At 39.6% G+C, this 20,520-nt stretch overlaps 1 pseudogene across 1 annotated transcript in view; it reads left to right on the plus strand.

The window, feature by feature from the left end:
- LOC308395323 (kallikrein-8-like) overlaps positions 1-20,520 on the plus strand; it is an 88,818-nt pseudogene that overhangs the window by 697 nt on the left and 67,601 nt on the right. Inside the window, exons 2-3 of the transcript in view lie at positions 531-707; positions 868-1,046. The product of the transcript in view is annotated as a kallikrein-8-like (transcript). The remainder of the gene's footprint in view (positions 1-530; positions 708-867; positions 1,047-20,520) is intronic.

Below are 20,520 nucleotides of genomic sequence, written 5' to 3' on the forward strand. Positions count from 1 at the left end.
TGGAATGCACTAATATTACATTTGATCTCTGCGGTCTGAACATTTGAAAGAGCAGCTCTACTTATTTGTACAGGCTTAATTTTAGGTAGTGGATATTATTATTGTCTTTTAATGTTTGTATTTATTTTTATTGATTATTATTGTGAAGCACTTTCTCTATAGAAATATTTTACCTTCATTTCCCTTCTGTAACTTTATGAAAGCCAAAAGCAAAAAGACGATAAGTAACTTTGCATAAATGTGTGGAGCTTTGCAGCTTTGCAGTTCATAAAGCTTCATAATGACACTATGTGACTATGCAGTGTCCAATATTCAAACTGAAATGCAGTCATTAGAGAGTGAATGGCAGCAACACTATGTGTGGTGCCCTTTTCTCTTTTCTCTGTATCAGCGAGTGCTCAGCTACAGTATCTATATTTAATGGCTCTGGTCCTCACTGTGTGTTTCTGCCTTACTTCTGAGAGCAGATATTTTACAGGTACAAAGAAAAACTGGCAGTGACCTGGTGGGGCGGGGGATTCCTCTTTCAGGTGTGACGGCGAACACAGAGGTCGCTCTGCAAAAGAGAGTCATTGGAGGTGATGAATGTGAGCGACAGTATCATGTACAGCTCAGAGCAGTTTATCCACATGGACCTTCCAGCTTGTGTGGAGGCTCTTTGATCAGCGACCGCTGGATTCTGCAGCTCACCGTCTGAAGCCAGGAGGGTGAGGAGATCAGAGCAGCAACTAAAACTTGTTAACCCAAGGAATGTCTAGTAGCCATGTTTTTGCTATTCAGTAAAAAGTAAAATACATTCAGACAAGATGAGAAATAAAATATGGTGACCATCAGTAATCATGTTTTATGTTTGCTGTGCACATGCAGGACCATGTTTGCAAATCTAAGTGTGCATCAAGGGGGTCCGGAACAAGAAGTGCAGATAACAGCAGAAGCTGAGATCTATACAGACAAAGACACCAGCACAGGCAGAGTTCATGACATCATGCTGCTGCAGCTACTAGCAGCTCTGATGTCCATCCTATAAAACTACCTGACTGTGAGTTGTGGATGTTTCTGCTTCAGGTTCATGTGTTCTGACAGATACTGACACGTCGTGCTAACTTCAGTTTTAGATTCAAATGATACTTTGATGTTCCTGTGGCTCAAAGTTTCTTGCTTTGAAGTTTTTTTTCTTAAAGTTTCTTCTTGACCTGAGCTCTGTGCTGTGAAGTGAGTTCAGCACATGTAGAATATATTTCCTTTATCTTATCCCAACAGTGGGAATCAAATACTCACAGGAAGCTGCTTATCAATTGAAAGCCCTGGTTATCAAGTTAACCAGGGCTTTCAATCCTAACAGATGTGGATAAACTATACTGGCAGTGCAGGTTTTAAAAAGGAAGATAAAACTGTAATATTAGAAAAATATGAAGGGTTTAAATGCATAATACAGACTGAAGGTAACAGCTGCTGCAGAAAAACCAGTGTTGTGTGTGTGTGTGTGTGTGTGTGTGTGTGTGTGTGTGTGTGTGTGTGTGTGTGTGTGTGTGTGTGTGTGTGTGTGTGTGTGTGTAAAATTGCTGTAGGGTAGCTTAGTAGTAAAAGCGCAAGCACTTCAGATGCTTTGTTCAATAAGACTGGATGAAATCTATATCAATAAAGTCTAGCCCATTTGGAGACAAGCAAGAAAGACAGCAAAAATCCTGACTGACATCACGGCCTATCATTACACAGGAGAATCTGATGGATCATTAATCAAGTATTTCATTTAATTAATGTTTGAAAGACAGTTTCAGCTTTTATTCTGTCAGCTACAAACTTTCTGCTGTTTATTAGTTTAAGAGAAAATAAAACTTAATATAACAACAGAATTTAAACATAGGCTGCAAACTGAAAAATGTCTATGAAAAAATGCTATTGAAGAATTTTAGCCCCTCCCACTGTCCATGTAGTACAGTAGGAGGGTCTAAAGTTGAAAGTTTCAAGGGATCTTCCAGGAATGGTGATGCTGCTTTTCTGGACAAATGATCTCTAAACTTGAACTTAACCAGAGGGATATAGTACAAAGAAAATTCAACAAGGCTTGGCTTACTTTGTGTTAGCTGGCTTGAGAAAACGTAAAACACCAGTCAGTGTCACGCCGCCGGGTATATCAACTTCTCTTTTAAGCTGTGCTTTCTGCTTCATGCTCCGTGCCCACGCATGTAACAAGGGCTGCTACAAGGCCCTTTAAAACAGGAAGTAGCATGTGCTGCAGTGAGCTTGAATGGTGTCCCAATGCGCTGAGCAAGCACAGTGCAAGATATATGTCGAGTGAGTTTGCATGATCCCTCAGCTCACAGCTGCATTTATTAAACATTCAAAATACAGAAAGATTTTATAAACCTGGGAAACTGTATTTCTGTCTTGCAGGGAGACTCTGGTGGAGGAGTGGTTCATAATGGCAGGATTTATGGGGTCTCTTCTTTTGTGGGAGATCTGGACTTTGTATGCAGAGCACCGGCTGCCTTCATGGACCTCTGTGATCCTGAGTATGCAGATTGGATCAGGAAAACTATCAACCCATAAAAAGCTGTGAGGTGTGGATAACTGTAAACAAGCTGAAATAAATAATCTTTTAGAGTTTAGCTTTGGTTTCTTTTATTCTCTTTGATATAAGCAGTAGAGGATTTCAGAATTTCTGTGTTATTTGCCAAAAGACGTTTTTTCAGCTGCACCCACACACAGTTTCTTTAGATAACTTCAACTGCAGAAAGTAAAAACTCAGCATTAAGTTTCAAATGCAGTTTTAAAGATAATGATAATATGGAGTCCCTGAAGAAAACACCCGTCAATAGAAAAAGCTGCAAAATCCTGCAAAATGTAACAGAAGTTGAATAAAACACAACGGAAATAGAAAAAAATAAATGCAACAAGGCTGAAAAACTGAACAAACAAACAAAAAACAAACACAAATTACAACAGAAATAATAACAACGATATAAAAAAAATAAAATAAAGTAGAAAAAAAACATTCTCATCCTAAAACTTGGTGACAAAGTGGAATATGGTAAGGAAACACTCACTTAAGTGCTGTCATTACTCAAAGGTTCCTGATAATCATGCATGAAGTGATTTCTGGAGGGGAATGAAACTTAACTGAACTGCTCCCTGTGACATTTTGACCTGTCAAACGCAGGCGTAACTCCTGTTATTCATTGTTGTATTGCAGGTCTGCTGTGCACGACGTCTGTGAATCTGAGTAATTTGGTACAGATGAAGGAATAAGACTGCTCAGATGCTTTGGGTGTCACGTAATGATCCCTCAGGTTTGGGTGTCTTTGGTGCCCTTTGATTTCAATCTACCTGCACATTGAACAGAAATCCTGCCATGACAGAACACACTAATGCCTTTTCAAGGGAGAACCGATCCTAATCTGAGCTGTCAGCCCCAAGTTCTCTGCAGTCATCAAATCAAGCATAATCTGGTTTGAACAGGCTCCCTGCCTCACTGCAAAAGCCTTTTTACCAGCTGCTGTTTGACAAATTGCAAAGCCTCTGAAGAGACTTTAGAAAGGGGGAAAAAGGATACGAAGAAAAAGCTGAACAAAAAGCTATCCATGCACTGTTTAACATTTCACTTGGAGTTTATTGACTGTATTCTATCTGTGGATTGCATTATAGCTTCTCTGAGAGCTTTGCTCCCTGAAGATTTTATGATCTGTGAACGCTGAGTCTCTCTTGTGGCTGTAAACCAGTCTGCTCAGCATGGCACTGCATGGCAGAGTTTCTCTCCATTTTTTTGAATCACCTTTGCTCAGTTGTGCTCCTAACTGATCTCCTGAGTTTGGCTGTATTCCTGGACTTTGCCCTTTCGTTACTCTTCAGTCTCTTTGACACACAGGCTGCCAAATTTGAAATAACATTTTTAGTTTTGGAAAAAGAAGAGCGTGTCTAGCAAATTCTTGCACATCCTTGTTCTTAAATAGCACTTTTCTACTCAAGCACTCAAAGTACTTTATACACCTCATTCACCCATTCATACAAGCACTTTTCTGTACCTAAGTTCTTTCTATCTAACATTCATACTCTGATGGACACATGAAAGAGCAGTTTGGGGTTCAGTATCGTGTCCAAGGATACTTTGAGATACAGATCAGATCAGGCAGCGATCGAACCTCCAACCTTCTGATCGGTACTAATTGGACGTTTGCTGCTGCACATGTAGCATCACAGCTTAGAAGATGGTGGTGTGGAAATGTGTTTCCCATTAACAATTGACTAAGAAACTCTTAGTCAAGGGTTAACGTCACTAATGTCAGTATTTTCACTGACTCTAAAAAGGCACTGATCTTCATTAGATTAGATCAACATTGTGCCTTAAACCTGAGCTGTACAGGAAAATAGATTTCTGATACACATGTACATAAACAAATAAAGAGAGATGTTTCCCACCTGCTGAGAAGACAACAAATGCATAACCTGATTACCACCATTAATCTCACATCAACTGATTTCTGGCACCTATAAGTGAGATTGAGTTCACTGTCCTGCTGTCTTGGCCTTTAGGAGAACACAGTGAGACAGATGAAGCTTGCACCAGATGGTGGAAACACAATGATCGTGGTCTTAGACACAGCATCCACACTCTGTACATGATAGTGTGTGTGTGGTGCTGTTTGCAGGAACTTGATGAGGCTTTGCTTAAGTGGAAATCCACTGATGTTCAAGCCCCAGGGAAGTGGGCGGGGGGATAGGACCTCTGGGGCCCTCTTCCTGATGGAGCCCTACCTGACTCCTTTCACTGCTAAAGCAAGAATGGTGCCACAGCTCATTGAAACAATACTTCATTTCATCAGAATCATCAAATGATTGTGTTAAAAACAACCGCCCAGTGTACTTGCATGGCAAACATCGTGATTAGATATTCAAGAAGAGCCTCTTAAAGATGAAGGTCTGTGTCTCTTGACCTAAACACATAATCCAGTTAAATCTGATTTATGTTCATTAATGCCCCTCACACTGTAACTTAAAGTAATAAATCGGTCACTGATTAATTACAGAAGTACGTCTGTGAGCATAAAGATTTAAGCCTTGGACCATCAGGATAAAATGTGGTTGGGAAACTTAACAAGCTTTGATAAAACTTCATCAGTAGCTCAAGCAAGACCTCAAAACCTTCGATCACCACGGGTGGTTAGCAGACTGTGGTTGTACCATGCAGCCTAACAACATGCAGTAAATTGCAGGTTAAAGCAGTCTGCTTACACATTGTTAAACGAGGGAAGGGAACTAATGTGGCCATCACATTACCCTTTTGTCCCATTTCATCCCAGGACTTGATTCAATTGCTGCTCACTTTCTACAGTATTTAAAACTGATCAGTAGGACCTGAAACTGCAAACATTCAAACATTCAGGCCAACAATCAGTTGGTGAACATATTAATCTACTACAATTAGCAAAAATGAATAAATAAACAGAAGAAAGTTAGAGTGATATCAGAGTCATGCAAGTTTTTGACCAGCAGGTTAAACTCATGCAAATTAGCTTCATCCAGGCTCATGAAAACACTTTCCTGCTTATAAACAGCAGATCATTTGTGTCAGTGTCAGGATGGTTTATATTTGAGCTTTTAGTTCACACAGAACAATTTTTATTAATTGTTTTTAGCGATTACGAAAGTCTGTGAATCCCCAAATTGTTCAGTTGTTCTCTTTGCTCCCCATGAGGTCACTTTCACCATGTGACAAAAACAACACCCCACTCTACACACTCGGGCCACCAGCAACTTTCTAAATCCTCAATAAAAAGCTGACAGGTTGCAATGATGTTCCAAATAACTTATTAAGAAAACAACTAAATACACAGAAAATGTTATGAAAATTGGTTTATTTTATATCTCATAGTTTTAAATGATGCAATAAAAATATGTACAAAACATCACAAACTGTAATATTTTACAAATGCTTACGTCCTGCTGATGCAATGGAGACATCTTCCAGTGACAGTCTTCATCAGTGTGAGTGTGAGGAGGATCCTAAACCCACCGACACAGAAGTGCATGTTCACAACTCCCTCTGTGCAGGCGGGGTCAGGACCCTCCTCACCCTGGGTGAGGAGGGTTGGTGCTGTGGCCAGTCAGATATGAAGTGCTGAGAGTGGATCTTTGGTCCTCTGTGCAGCTCTGTCCACTCTCAGCTGCCCTGCAAAGCAATAACACAAGAAAGACGTCATTTTAACACAAAACAGCATTTTCATTGTTGGTAGCTGCAGTATGTTGTTAAAAAACTATTTTAAACCCAACGTATACACATGAAAAATATAAATAAAGCTAAACCTATAGTGCTGCTGACATAGGATGATGATTTATACCAACTATTGGAAGAATTTTGTCTTCAATACAGTTTGTTGTCAATGTGAGGTGATAACTTACATAGTTGGAACACAGCACCACTCTCCCGTTTTTCACTTGGTCATCCATCCTTCTCATCAGGTTGGTCGGGGTAAGGCTGTCTTCTGGGTGGGGTGTTTGCTCCATCTTGGACGTAACTGGAAGTAATAACAACTAAAAAACTACCTTTAATTCACAATGTAATATTAATATTAATGTCACATATCAAGAAAAAAAGAAATACATTTCACATGTGCGAGTCACATGTTCATATATCTGTAAAAACAAAAACACAAAGGCAAAGTTTAAAAACACGTTCTAACATAAACTAATCAGAGTCACTGTCATCCATGGAAAGGCTAAAAGGCCTCTCCCAGAAACGTCTGACTCCAAAACTACCTGAGGATGTTGAAGGGGCATCAAACTGGTCACTCACCTTGCACCTCTTTGCACTTACCTCTTCGGTGCAGATGTCTTCTCTGCTTCTCTTTTCTGAGGAAGGAGCAGCAGAGAGATCAGCTGAGGAAGCAGATGACAGAGCAGCTGAGGAAGGAGCAGCAGAAGGAGCAGCTGAGGAAGGAGCAGCAGAGGGAGCAGCTGAGGAAGGAGCAGCAGAGGGAGCAGCTGAGGAAGAAGCAGCAGAGGGAGCAGCTGAGGAGGGAGCAGCAGAGAGAGCAGCTGAGGAAGGAGCAGCAGAGGGAGCAGCTGAGGAAGAAGCAGCAGGGGGAGCAGCTGAGGAAGAAGCAGCAGGGGGAGGAGCAGCTGGGGGAGGAGCAGCTGGGGGAGGAGCAGCTGGCGGATCACCAACCTGGGCAACAACTCGAGGGAAGAATGGGGCATTGGCCTGGCCGAAAGGCGGCATGGGGATGGGGGCAGCACCTGGAGCAATAGGACGTTGCCAATCGTGCCAAAACGGCTCTGGAGGGTGCTCCCGGATGAGAGGGGAATCATCTCTCTCATCCATGGTGTCATACCCAGAGTCATCGCTAAGCCAATCCCCCCACTCTTCTGAGTCGCTCCAGTCAGATGAATTGTCAGTCTGTTCACTCACCTCTTCATCGTCTATAGGTAGGTAGGGGGGGTACTCACCATACTCACCTTGCTGTTCACCGTCATCAGCATCTGGTGCTTCATGAGAAGAGGGTGAGGGTGAGAAAGGGATAAAATACCTACCATACTCACCTTGCTGTTCACTGTCATCAGCATCTGGTGCTTCGTGAGATAAGGGTGAGGATGAGAGAGGGATAAAATACTCACCATACTCACCTTCGCTGATACGCTGGGTATCAGTGTCCTGAGCTTCACCAGAAGAGGTGGTGCTCTGGAGACTGTCATCCAGGATCCTGATGACTTCAGGAAGGCCTTCTTCTGCAGGGCGTTCAACCACATAGTCAAGACGCCCTGTGAGGAAACAATTTTTAAAATAACATTAGGAATGTAATAGACACCCAGTGTTAAAGCAACAGACCTACATCTGTTAGTTTGAGCAGAGGATGAGAGAAAAGCATTTTATGTCAGACTGAATGACACTTCTACTTGTTCAATCTTTAAGTCAAGTTTTTTAATAGAAGACCACCAAACCTCCACCAAGGCAGCTCACTCTGTGTACTTTTAAGGTGACACTATATTGACACTATATATGACACTGTATTTTGTGTACATTCAATTTGTTTTATTTGTTCTTTGTAAGCCTTTATGCAAACACTATGTTGGAATAGGTAATGGATAATAGGTATTGATTTGTAAATAGCCGGACATGAGTAACTTATTATATAAATATACTACAGTACATTTATAACTAACCATGCAGCTCATTCTCCTGTTTTATTTACAATTCACGATGTCACACATTTTGAAAAAAGCTCATAGGTTAAATATGTGGATGCAAACCATAATGTAACATTTAGACCACATGTACCAATTGCATGTCCTAAATATAAAAAACAAACAAACATATATATATACACATATATATATATATATATATATACACACACACACATACACACATATATATATATATATATATATATATATATATATATATATATATATATATACACACACATATATATTTGTTTTTTTTATTTGGGTTTTTTTTAAATAAAAACACAACCTCCTTGGCAAGAGTAAAAATTGCACACACAAAGCTCTGCAGGTATGTCTGAAAATGATGGTCAAGTGAAAAACAAACAAACAGAAACTCTTAACCCAGAATCCACATTTTTAGAAATGTGCACAAAGACTGTATCTGCCATAAGGACAGGTACATCTAATCTGTGGTAAACATGCTATCACTGTGTAAATATCCCTGTGTACAATATCTCTCTCTGCTATCTAATAAGGTTAAAAGCATTACCGTAACAGAAGATAGGTCTTAATGCCATTATTACTACTGTTTTCATATTCTTTTGATATTATTTTATTTGCATTTTTTTATCTTTGTGTTTTGCAGCAGAGAAAAAATATAGTTTATGTCAATAAAGCCTTTGATCCGGAGAAGAAAAGGATGTCAGGAGGGGACCTGGATCTGTGTGTTTACGCCTGCGTGTTCTGACCCCGCCATGACATCTTGAAGATGCCGTTACCACAGAAACTGATTTTTGGGCATTTTACAAATTTTAGTCCATTAAGCTATTTTTAACCATTTCATTTTAAAGAAAAGTGTCAAATTTGAAGCCTTCAAGTCAAAGTAACACCTTTTTTTCATATTCATACACCAGTCGTTAATAATTTCTACACCTCTCCCGGAAAATTTAAAACATACAAACAATTTACGGGAAACAGACTTGAAATACACATATTTGATCACGTTAAAACTTGATATTCACACTGGAACTTGTTAAATTATTACAGTAATTTACATTTAAAGAAATTTTCACACTTACCTGCAGCGAAGTCCAGGTGACAGTCAGGGAGTCCGGGTCCACGGCGAGCCATCTTCAAACTTGAAAAACAAAAACAAGTACAAACGATGAAGTACTTGTTCTGCTCTCAAGTTATATCCGCTTTTAGTGAAATAGTTTGCAAAACTTAGCTTTCCACAGGCTGAGGTTGGAGCAGGTCGAAACAAGTCCACGAGCAAGTGTAAACAGACGTTTGGAACCTTGTGCAGCATTTATATACCCTCGGCGGCCATGGTTACGGTTGTCAACGTGTACACGTGCACGGGATAGAACTATCCGGTTGTCCAGTCTGACCTCACTAGCCGTGTCTGGGTCTAAACTCCGCTGCAGGTCCATATATCAAACGATCACTATGGCATTACTGAGAGTTGAAAAACTGTCTAAAGTCTTTCATTTTTAATAAAATGATCAGCGTTCTGCTCTACCAGGTGTAACAATTGAGTTTAACATCCAGGCATCCATGAAAACGGAATTTATGACATTTAACAGAGTTAGAAGTTAGCAGGGAGTTAGCTCGTTAGCTTCTATCTAAATACAATATAGCATGTCCTTACTGCAGGTTTTGGAAACAAATTAAAACGTACAGCTCTGCTATCACTTCCAGCATAAATGAAGACAGAAAACTAAACAGCAGTGACGTTTGTAGGGTTACTGAAGTTGGGCTAGCTGGTATATAATGATGTGCTACGTGACCGCTAGCGACACAGCTATGTTAGCATAATATAAACAAGCTAACTTTTTTCCACTCGATAAAAGTTAATGTGAGTGTTCTCGGTGGTCAGGAACAAATGTAATCGCATGGCAGGATGCTGTAAAAGGACCAAACTTCAGCCAGGAGGACAACTGAGATAATCCATCCACAATACGAGGTTAGTCATTCATATACTGCTGCATGGGCTGGGCTGTAGTTACATCCTAAGGTTTTAAAAACTGAGCTTAAATAAATGATTAGCGGTAATAAAAGCCGAGGGAGGTCAACAGTGATCACTGACTGTTTTAGGAGCTTTTTGAGATCAAATAGAAGAAAATACATAACATTAAACATGTTAACAATACAAAAGCCATATTAAACGCAGACTACTTTAGACCCGGAAGTACGATTCGTGTGTCATCACTGAACAGCTAAATTCGTAGGAATGTTTTAGCTTATTATTTGGATAACGACCGTCATTACAATAAATTAAATTTGTAGTCATTTAAAACTCACAGGCCTACAATCAGCTGGCCTATATAAAAAACAAAAACAAAACTTGAACACAGTGCTGAGCTGCATCTCAAATTAATCTTCCAGCTCTCAGCTGACATGTACCAGAGCCCAATTGATGGATCAGTTGATCAGGATCATTGGCCTGATATAGGTCTATCATAGTGACGTGGCTCTTAATCAGTAGGGTTATATATTTCCCGATATGATATATTTTTCAAAGAACATAATGTGGATTGTTTTTATTTGTTAGCTGTATGGGCAGCATTTTTGTGTATGTGATCCCTTTTCTTAAATTACATTTGCTATATACACATATTTTGCTCTCTTAGTATTTTTAGAACCTGACTAATACTGAAAACTTTAGGGTGATACTGATAAAAAGGAGTTAAAATTTTAGATACTGATACATTGGTCGATACTCTTTTTATAAATAGTATACAGATTACAGAACTTAGAATGTATACAGAAATTCATGTTTTTTGCAATGATCGTTCAAAATTGGTTTATAAATAAATACAGCAATATATCTGCAAGATTTGACCAAATTCACCACTCTTTTATACTATGCTAAACAATCAAAGATTAGCTCATGTCTAGTTGAATGATGTTTTAAAAATGTGTTTTCCTGTAGTGTTAATCACAGTGATGTTATGAAGTAATGTATGAACCTGACGTATGATAATATTTATCTCTACAGAGGAAACATCCATCGAAGATTGAGCAGTACAATATCACTGTGGCATCAACATCTCGTCAGCGAAAGACCACAGCCACACCAAACAAGCTCTCAGCAAATACACAAGCCAAGTTACCAGACCTGATGTTGAGAGCTGCAAACAAACATGTTCCACAAGCAACTGTTGACATGCTTGTCATCAATTTCATATGTGAGGGTCTACAGCCATTTGCAGTGGTAGAACAGCCATCTTTCAAAGAATTGGTTACCACATTACAACCTCAAGCCAAAGTCATCTCCAGACCCACTGTCTGTGCCAGAATCTGTGAAGCTGCTGATCACATGAAGATGACTTTGGTTGCAGCATTGGATAAAGTCAAATTTGTTGCTACCACTACTGATTGTTGGTCAGCTCATCAGAAAAGTTACCTTGGAGTCACATGCCATTGGATAGAGGAAGAGTCCCTGGAAAGAAGATCTGCAGCACCAGCATGCAAAAGATTGAGAGGGTCTCACACATTTGACATGCTTGCTGGTGCGCTTGATGATATCCATTGCCAATACAAGATTAGAGGCAAAGTTGTAAGAACCACAACTGATAGTGGATCCAACTTTGTCAAGGCCTTCCACATGTTTGGGGCACAAAATGATGCAGATGAAGCTGAAGATGAAGCAGACCCAGAAACTATTGACCTGACTGACCATATTGACTACCATGAGGCAAGTGCAATTCTTGATGAAGACTCTGGTTTGGAGTATCAACTCCCGCCTCATCAGCGATGTGCATGTCACCTGCTAAACCTTGTGGCAACATCTGATGCTGCCCTAGCAGAGAGCATGAATGAAACCTACAAGAGGCTCTCCCGTGCAAGCTTTGCAAAATACCAGGCCATTTGGAACAAAACTGGCCGGTCTCATTTGGCTAATGAAGTGGTAGAGGACAAGTGTGAACTACAGATCATTCGTCACAATGCAACACAATGGAATTCAACCTACCTTGCCATTGAAAGGATAATACGCATCATTGATGAGAAGGGGGAAAATGACATCAGGAGCATTTGTGAGGAGTTCAAGGTGAAAATGTGAGTAAACTTGGACACCTACCAATATGGTTGCAAATTTTGTGAATTTTCCTTAATGGATGGTTAAAAACGTGAGCAGACTCTTAATATTAAATCAGAAGATCCCTATTATAGTCATGGTGGGTTTTGTTGTTGTGTCTTACAGGTTGAGTCCTGCAGAAGTTGCATTCCTTAGGGAGTACTGTACCACCATGAAGCCACTGGTGAAAGCTTCAAACATTCTTCAGTCTGAGTCCACTTCCTTTATGGGATGGCTCCTGCCAGTAATCCAACAACTACTGTCCAAACTTAGCAGGCTGGAGACATCAAGCAAGACATGCGTGCCACTCATCAGAGCCCTGCAAAATGGCCTTCAAAAGCGTTTTGGAGCGATGATGGAGGATCCAGAGTTGGCTGCAGCTGCAGTCCTCTTACCCAAGTTCAAGACTTCCTGGACTGACAGAGCAGATGTAACAGAGGCTGGTAAGGATTCATGTGATCCCATTTTTGTGTATTTTTACATTTGAACACATGCTTAAGTGAGTATTTCACCTAATACATTGTAAGTTATTGATGGTCTGTCCTGAATACTAAACAACAGAGCATGAGAGTGAGGATCAGCAAAGAGAGTCATCTGATGAAGATGAATTCTTCTCCAGACCAATCTCCAGAAGGCTGCAAAGTGCAGTTGAGCTTGATGGTTACCTTGCTTGTGCCACAGACACCATGGAGCTGCTGCACTCCTTCTCAGGTATCAAAAACCTCTCTCTTAAACTGAACACAGCTCTGCCTGCTTCTGCTGCGTGTGAACGACTTTTTAGCTGTGCTGGTCTACTCTTCACAGCCAAACCAAGTCGGATTGCCTCTGTTAATTTAGAAAACCAGCTCTTGCTGAAACTGAACAAAAGGTTCAAGTGTGACAGAAATGCTAAGAGTTTAAGACACTCACCTGCCTGTTGTTCAGTGTATGGGGAAAAGTTTAAACGGTTCTACGCATGTTCAGAAACATATTTGTCATTGTTTTAACAAACAAAATTCCTTCTTTTATATCTACATTTATTTACAAAACAAGTTACCTTTCTATACCTTGTTCATCTGAGAAATGTGCTTTGAACATAAATATTTATACTGGTGAATCGAGTTGAATGCCTGCTATTGACGACAGAATAAAACATCAGTCTGTTAAAAAGTAATTAATACTCTGAGTAGTTTTTGAGAAGAGTACTTTGTACTTTTACTCAAGTATTTTTTTTAACACCAGTACTTTTGCTTGTAATTGAGTACAATTTAAGCAGTGTAACAGTACTTGTACTTGAGTACAAATTTTGAGTCACAGCAGGTGGATGAGGGAAAGAGGAGGAAGGAGGAGGAGAGACCCGTGGTGGCCGCCGGACCGGCCGCGCTTCGTATTGAAAAGGAACCCGATTTGTCCCGGACTTCAGCTTGAATGAAAAACAAATACACAAAGCTGGAGTTCTTCTGTGTCTTTACGTGGCCAGCTGCCTCTTCTTCTCCCATTCTCTCTCCCTCTCTCTCCTGTTGCTACTTAAATCATGAAACTGATCAATGATCAGCTGATCGCTTTTCTCTTGGAGATACTATATAGCTCATGCTTACGGAGCCCCTCTGATGACATCCTCCAAAAAATAAATAGATTGTGGTGACAAAATACTACTTCCTGCCCTCGAAATAGTATAAGTGCCCACGAAATACTTATTTGTGGCCACAAAATACTATTTCGAGGGCACGAAATAACGTGCGCACGAAATGCTAATTTGTGGGCACGAATTGGGTATAACGTGGCAACGAATTACGCATTTGTGGCAACAAATAGATGACGTGCGCACATCATATTGATACATTGGACAGCTGTGTAGAGACATAAGCATAAGAGTAGGCTAAACCTGTACAACATGGCCAGAGACAGTATGATTGAGTTTTATTTTTGTCATGGTCTGCGTGGCAGACCTTGGGTGTGTGGGGAAGGAGGACCCAAAATGCGTTTATTTACAGTGGAGTAAACAATACACAATAATAGGTCTATGTCCCTCAGACCCAGATCCCTGACAATTTTAGGCTGGGAATGAGCTACACATGCATTTTGAAAAGCCTGGCACTGAAAGGAACCATTATTATGGAGAGACAGTTAAACAGGATATTAAGAGCCCAGTTGCATTGCAGATGTAAGTACGACCCGGACGTTGGGATAGATTCTATTGTCAACCAACTGCAAGGGCCTGGGAAGGATCACGGTTATTGGTCAAGTGTTTCGTGCTCACAAATAAGCATTTCGTGCGCACGTTATACCCATTTCGTGGCCACGAAGTAGTATTTTGTGGCCACAATTTATTTATTTTTTGGACCATGTCATCAGAGGGGCTCCGTACATGCTAATATCACATCTTCACATTTTTTTTTAGAGGTAACAATAACTTTGCATTCTCGCTACTCACCATGCTCTAAAACAGGTATATGTTAGCAATGACAACATTTAACAAATGTTTTTAAAATTCTAGCCGTGCTAATTAGCCTTAGGATTGGTTGAGGTCTGTGAAAGCCTTTGGAACAAAATCAGTCTTGTAAAGCTCACTATTTTCCAGCTGAGCCTATAGCACATTTGTTAAAGTCAGTCCGGATTGTACAGCTTCTAATCAGAAACAATTAAAGTTTGTTTCTTTTTTTCTGCTCATCAATCTTTTTCTGTAACCAGGATACCTGGAAAGTCTTAAATAACTCATGTTAAAATGTTGCAGTGCTGTAGAGTGGGATCATGTTAACAATCCATTCAAACTTGTGGTCTTCAAGGTCAACTTTATGATTTATTGGTTGGAAATTGACAAAAAGCTTTAGAACTTAGAAACTATCATTCCTACAACTGTGCTGTGTATATGTCACAACATATAGCAGGAACCTATAAAGGTAACTGACCTTTGACCTCTCCTCTAAGAAGGTACATGTAATGTCTACAGTGATTAGACATACTTAATAAAACTGTGTGGGGCACAGAGTATTGTTGTGCATCAGTGTGGAACATGTCAGTAACACTGAGGGTTACACACACTTTGCCAGGTACACCTGTTCACCTGCTCGTTAAACACAAATGTCTAGTGAACCAATCAGACGTCAGCAAATTAAAGTATTTAAGCATACAGACATGTTCATGATGACCTGCTGAAGGTCAAAGCAAGTATCAGAATGGGGGAAAGAGATTGCGTGGTTGTTGGTGCCAGATGGGCTGGTCTGAGTATTTCAGAAACTGCTCATCCAATGAGCTCACAAAATTACCTCCACAGTTTACAGACTGTAGTGGCAATCCAACCAGCAAAAGGCCACCTGAGGGAATTTGAAGTATTTCCAACTCATCCTGGTGATGAGGTCAAACACAACCAGTACTTTTAACATTTTATCAATTATTTACCAAATTAAAAAACAACTTGTGGTAACTTATTTTTAATTTTGCTGCAGACAAGTTGAATGAATGCTTACTGGATCTAGAACACCATTTAGATCATAACAGCTCCTGATCAGGATGAATTTCATTTTCAAATCAAATTTCATGTCGCAGTTTCACAATTTTGTAACATATTATTTCAAAGCTTGCTTATGGGCTTGTTTTGGAGCAGACCAACAGTCAGGCTCGTCTTCACCCTTACTGTCAGACTCTGAATTGATGGTTCTGCTATATCTCACCTGGCTGAGCTCTTGTAATTATTTTGTGATAAAACTTTTTCTATTTTGAGATGAAGATTCAAGTGGAAATCTTTGTGTGTCTGTCTCTCTCCCTTGGTTTCTGTAGAGGTACAGTGTGGGGGCGCCTGGATAAATGTTAAACAGAAGCTAGATGTAGTGTTCCTCCACTGTCCATTAAGGATATGAGGAAAAGAAATGGTCAAGAACAAAGTGTATGGTGTATTTATAAAAGAAAATGGCTTTTAAATTGTATACCAAAACCACCACCAGAAAGTCAACTACAACTTGTTACATAATCATCATGACTGTTGTATCAGTTTAACAGTTTATGGGTTGACTTCTTTCAGTTCATTCACTGTTTACATCATGAAGGAAAAAGAAGGCAACAGGCTGAGAAATGAAGCTGTTGTGTGTCTTTGTGGCCACACGGGGGCAGTGCTGCATAAATAGTAGAATCTCTTCCTGGACACTTTTTCTAGACCTTTTTAAATGACTAATAAAGACAACAACAAAATGAATTACATCAGGATCTGATATGGTTTTGTTTTTTTGTTGAGCTTTATATATTTCAGAATGCCTAGAGTTTGTTTGTTTCCCATGTTTTGTGATACAGAACATCTCCTCTCAGACGGCTGTTGTCTCATAATGGGTCATTACCTGGTCTGATGGGGTGTTTGTTCCATTTATAAATCAAGCGATTGATTTGTAAAATGAGAGATGGCCTCTGACCTGCTGACTGGTGTCTGATCTTCTCTGCTCCCCTCAAATTTGACAACTACTCAGCTAATGTGATGGTGGACAGGAAGTCACTAAACCTGGGACTCTGGAAACACATTTCTAGGGATAGAAAAGTTAATGTAGATCGTTTCAGGAGATAAATACGAAATAATCGATTTGGTGATTATACTAATATAGTAAGAAAATAATGCATGAAAAAAAGATTTTTTATCTATACACTTAAGCAACGACCAGAGTCTTAGAATTGCACTTTCACCAGGTTTTACTTGACTGAACAACAGAACTTCTCTGTCTCCTTTATAAGGGGTCACATCCTGAGTTACACAATGAGTCTTTCAAATGTGTGCGATAACCCACTGCATGTGTAGTCGTGCTGAGACCGCGTGGTCTTATTTTTATTACCCCTTGATTCAGCTGTGACCTGCTTATCAAGTCTTTTTACAAGTACATCATAATTATCTGCTCTGTGCAGACATAAGTTGAGCAATGGTTTAACAAACTTTCCCATCAAAAACATGAAGGTTTAGCTTTAAGCTTATTTGTCCAAACAACAAAGGATAAACTGCCAGCACCTGGACTGAAACAGAACATAGTAGTGTTGGATGTAAGTAAAGGAAATACAAGTATAACTGTGACTATGGAACAAATCTCCTTCAATGTTAAACCTTAATGTTAACCTGATTGTGTTTATTAGAAAAATCAGCCATTACAGTGTCTGTGATTGCTTCACATAGTTAACTCTGGTTGTCTGTGGGTTTGTGTCAAACTTGGAGTGAACAAAAGCATAAAAACTGTGGAAGATGCAGACTGTGAAAGTCTAGTTTATTTCATGAATACAATTATTTTTTACAGTCGCTCGAACAAAGTAGCGTACATTCATGATAAAGTAAATACCACAACACAACATGGACAGTAAGAAGTAAACTGAATTGTCTTAGAACTTATTATATTCTTTAAGCTTAAAAGCAACACCCAGGATTAGACTGTTTGTGTTTTAAGCCTTTTATTCAAAGCTAGTATGTGTCAACACTTCTTTCTGCCAGCAGCATTATTGAAGTGACACTTTAACGACACTTTACCTGCTGATGCTTCACATCACAATCTTTATGACGAAAAAGCTCAGATGTCTGTGCTGTCACTTGTTATGAAAATGGACAGAACCTGGGCTCAGGCTTCCTCTTCTTCTTTCCTTCCTCTTTAATAATAACCATAGATCAGTAAAATAGCCATATTTTTAAACAAATGATTGTGATGAAGAGAATTTTTTTTTCCAGTGTGCATCAACTCAAAATCTTTTAAGTTTAAATCTTTTTTGTTTACCAACAACTGGGGAAATCCAAACTTGATGTACCAGGTCAACTCAGCGAGTTCCTGTCTTGACCTCCCCTCTGCCGAGCGTACACACACACACACACACACGCACACACACACGCACACACGCACACACGCACACACACACACACACACACACACACACACACACACACACACACACACACACACACACACACACACACACACACACACACACACACAGAGTATCATCATAAATGCCATGATATCTTTCTTGTTCAAATAGTTTATTCACTTAACAAAGAGGTAGCTCGGAAACTCAGTAAGAAGGAGGAAAAATAGTTTAAGGACACTTTCTCAAATAAAGAGGATTTCATCATCTTTCTGTACATAATGGGGTGATTGTGGCTCAAGAGTTGGGAGTTCGCCTTGTAACTGGAAAGTTGCTGGTTCGAGCCCCGGCTTGTACAGTCTCGGTCGTTGTGTCCTTGGGCAAGACACTTCCCCCGTTGCCTACTGGTGGCGCCAGTGTCCGGCAGCCTCGCCTCTGTCAGTGCGCCCCTGGATGGCTGTGGCTACAATGTAGCTTGCCATCACCAGTGTGTGAATGGGTGGATGACTGGTTGTGTAAAGCGCTTTGGGGACCTTAGGGACTAGTAAAGCGCTATACAAATACAGGCTAAATAAAAGAAGAGATACATCAGAAACAAATCAGTAGATCCAGAAATTATAGAGGCAAACTCTTTTCAGCTGTAGAGGTACACTTCATGCACTCATTAGCCTACAGTTCAAATGCCTGTGTTAGGGTGCATTGTTTCAGTTTCATTAAGTCTTCTTGCAGTTACATGATAATTATTATGCTGGAGTGATCAAAGCTCATAAACATCTGAGTTACACAATGAGTCTTTCAAATGTGTGGAATATCCCAGCTGTAACCTTTGCTTTCAGTTTGGTTAAATTTGGCATTCAGATCACAGACTAAACAACAAGTACAGTAGGTCTTCCACTCCACAATTAAAAATAGCAACACTCATGTAAGGCTTTATTCTCCATAGAGTCAACATAAAGCAACATTAAATAACGGATCTTTCATCTGAAAAAATTACAGTTTGTATAAATTTACACCGAAGACCAAAATACACACACATACATAAAACCCATAAATCACTTAAACCTATTAAAACACATGGAAAATTACCTCATTTGTTGTGCTATTCAAAGATGTGTATGTGTGTGTATTCAGGCCAAGTCATAAAGAAAACAATAGAGGTCAATATACTTTATGTTCTACAGTCGCTGCAGATTAATGAAATATAGTGGAAACCTGAAGATCCTAGGTATAGTAGTTTGTGGGAAATAAATACAGTGAAGTGACCATTTAGCTCTTGTGGCATGAAACTGCTTAGTGCATTATTATTTGCTTTTCTACAATATGATATTTGTTTAATAATTGATTGATTTAGTGCATAAAATAGTTGATAAATAAAATGTTAAATATCTAATCATCATATCAAAAATCATATATTTGGAGGGAGTGTCTTTGACACATGCTGACTGCATTCTTCTTATAACCAGAACAGGAAGTGAGATCAGAGGAGAACAAGAGTGAGCAGTTTGGTGAAAGGAACAGGAAGGATGAAGAAGAGGTGAACATCCACACAGTTTAAAAGGAGACATCATGGCACAATAAGAGCACAAGCTCTAAGATGAAGACTGGTAATGATTAAAAACTGCACTAAATAGTATCATTCTGTGACTTCACACTTTAGGTAGTGCAAACATTTACCACTTTATATTAATTTTACTATATGTTTAAATAAATAAAAACAAATAACTTTAAAAGGTGCTGTTATTGAGTGAAAACTCAAAAGACTTCAGGGCTGTTGTAAGCCCTGTATGCTTCAAGATCCTAGCAACACCCTCGCCAGCAGCAGCAAACTGATATGGACCAGTTTATGCCTTTTATTCGGTTGTAAACTCTGATATACTTTTATAATTAACCTTTGGGTGACTGCACAAAGACTGAGAGGGGATGACAGAGAGGGAGAAAGAAACAGGTAAGAGTGGACATGAAGTCAAAGTCAGGGACATGTCCGATAATAAAGACCTTCCACCTGGCTACATATATGTCACTTCTGCTTTGCCCACATTCATCTATGGAGATCGCTCATAACTAAGCAGGGTGCTATGCTCTTATCAAACGACGCCTTTAAAATAATTATTACAAGAATATATTTTTCGTTATTGTTTTAGTTGAATATAAAATGTTTGTGTGTGATTGTCAGTACAAAGAGGAAGCGCGGACAGAGAGACTGGAACTAACAGAGATCAGGTGGCTTTTTCACAAAATCTACATGCATTAAATGGATGCGTTGTGTGCTTTTCAGTAGCACTCTGCTATTAATGTGAATAATAGCATTTAGCAGCATTCACATCACTGTAAACTTGAACAGGATGAATGCTACTATACTGATGTGACAGACTACAAATCTGTTCTCCACTCTCTGAATTGGTGTACACGAGTCTCTGTGCTGAGTCTGCTCAACAAAGTGTTTGGGTTTGCATGAATTCAAAAGCTGTCATTTAAAACCAGCT

Source organism: Rhamphochromis sp. 'chilingali' (assembly GCF_963969265.1).
Source record: "Rhamphochromis sp. 'chilingali' genome assembly, chromosome: 4".
In the NCBI taxonomy this organism is placed as follows: domain Eukaryota; kingdom Metazoa; phylum Chordata; class Actinopteri; order Cichliformes; family Cichlidae; genus Rhamphochromis; species Rhamphochromis sp. 'chilingali'.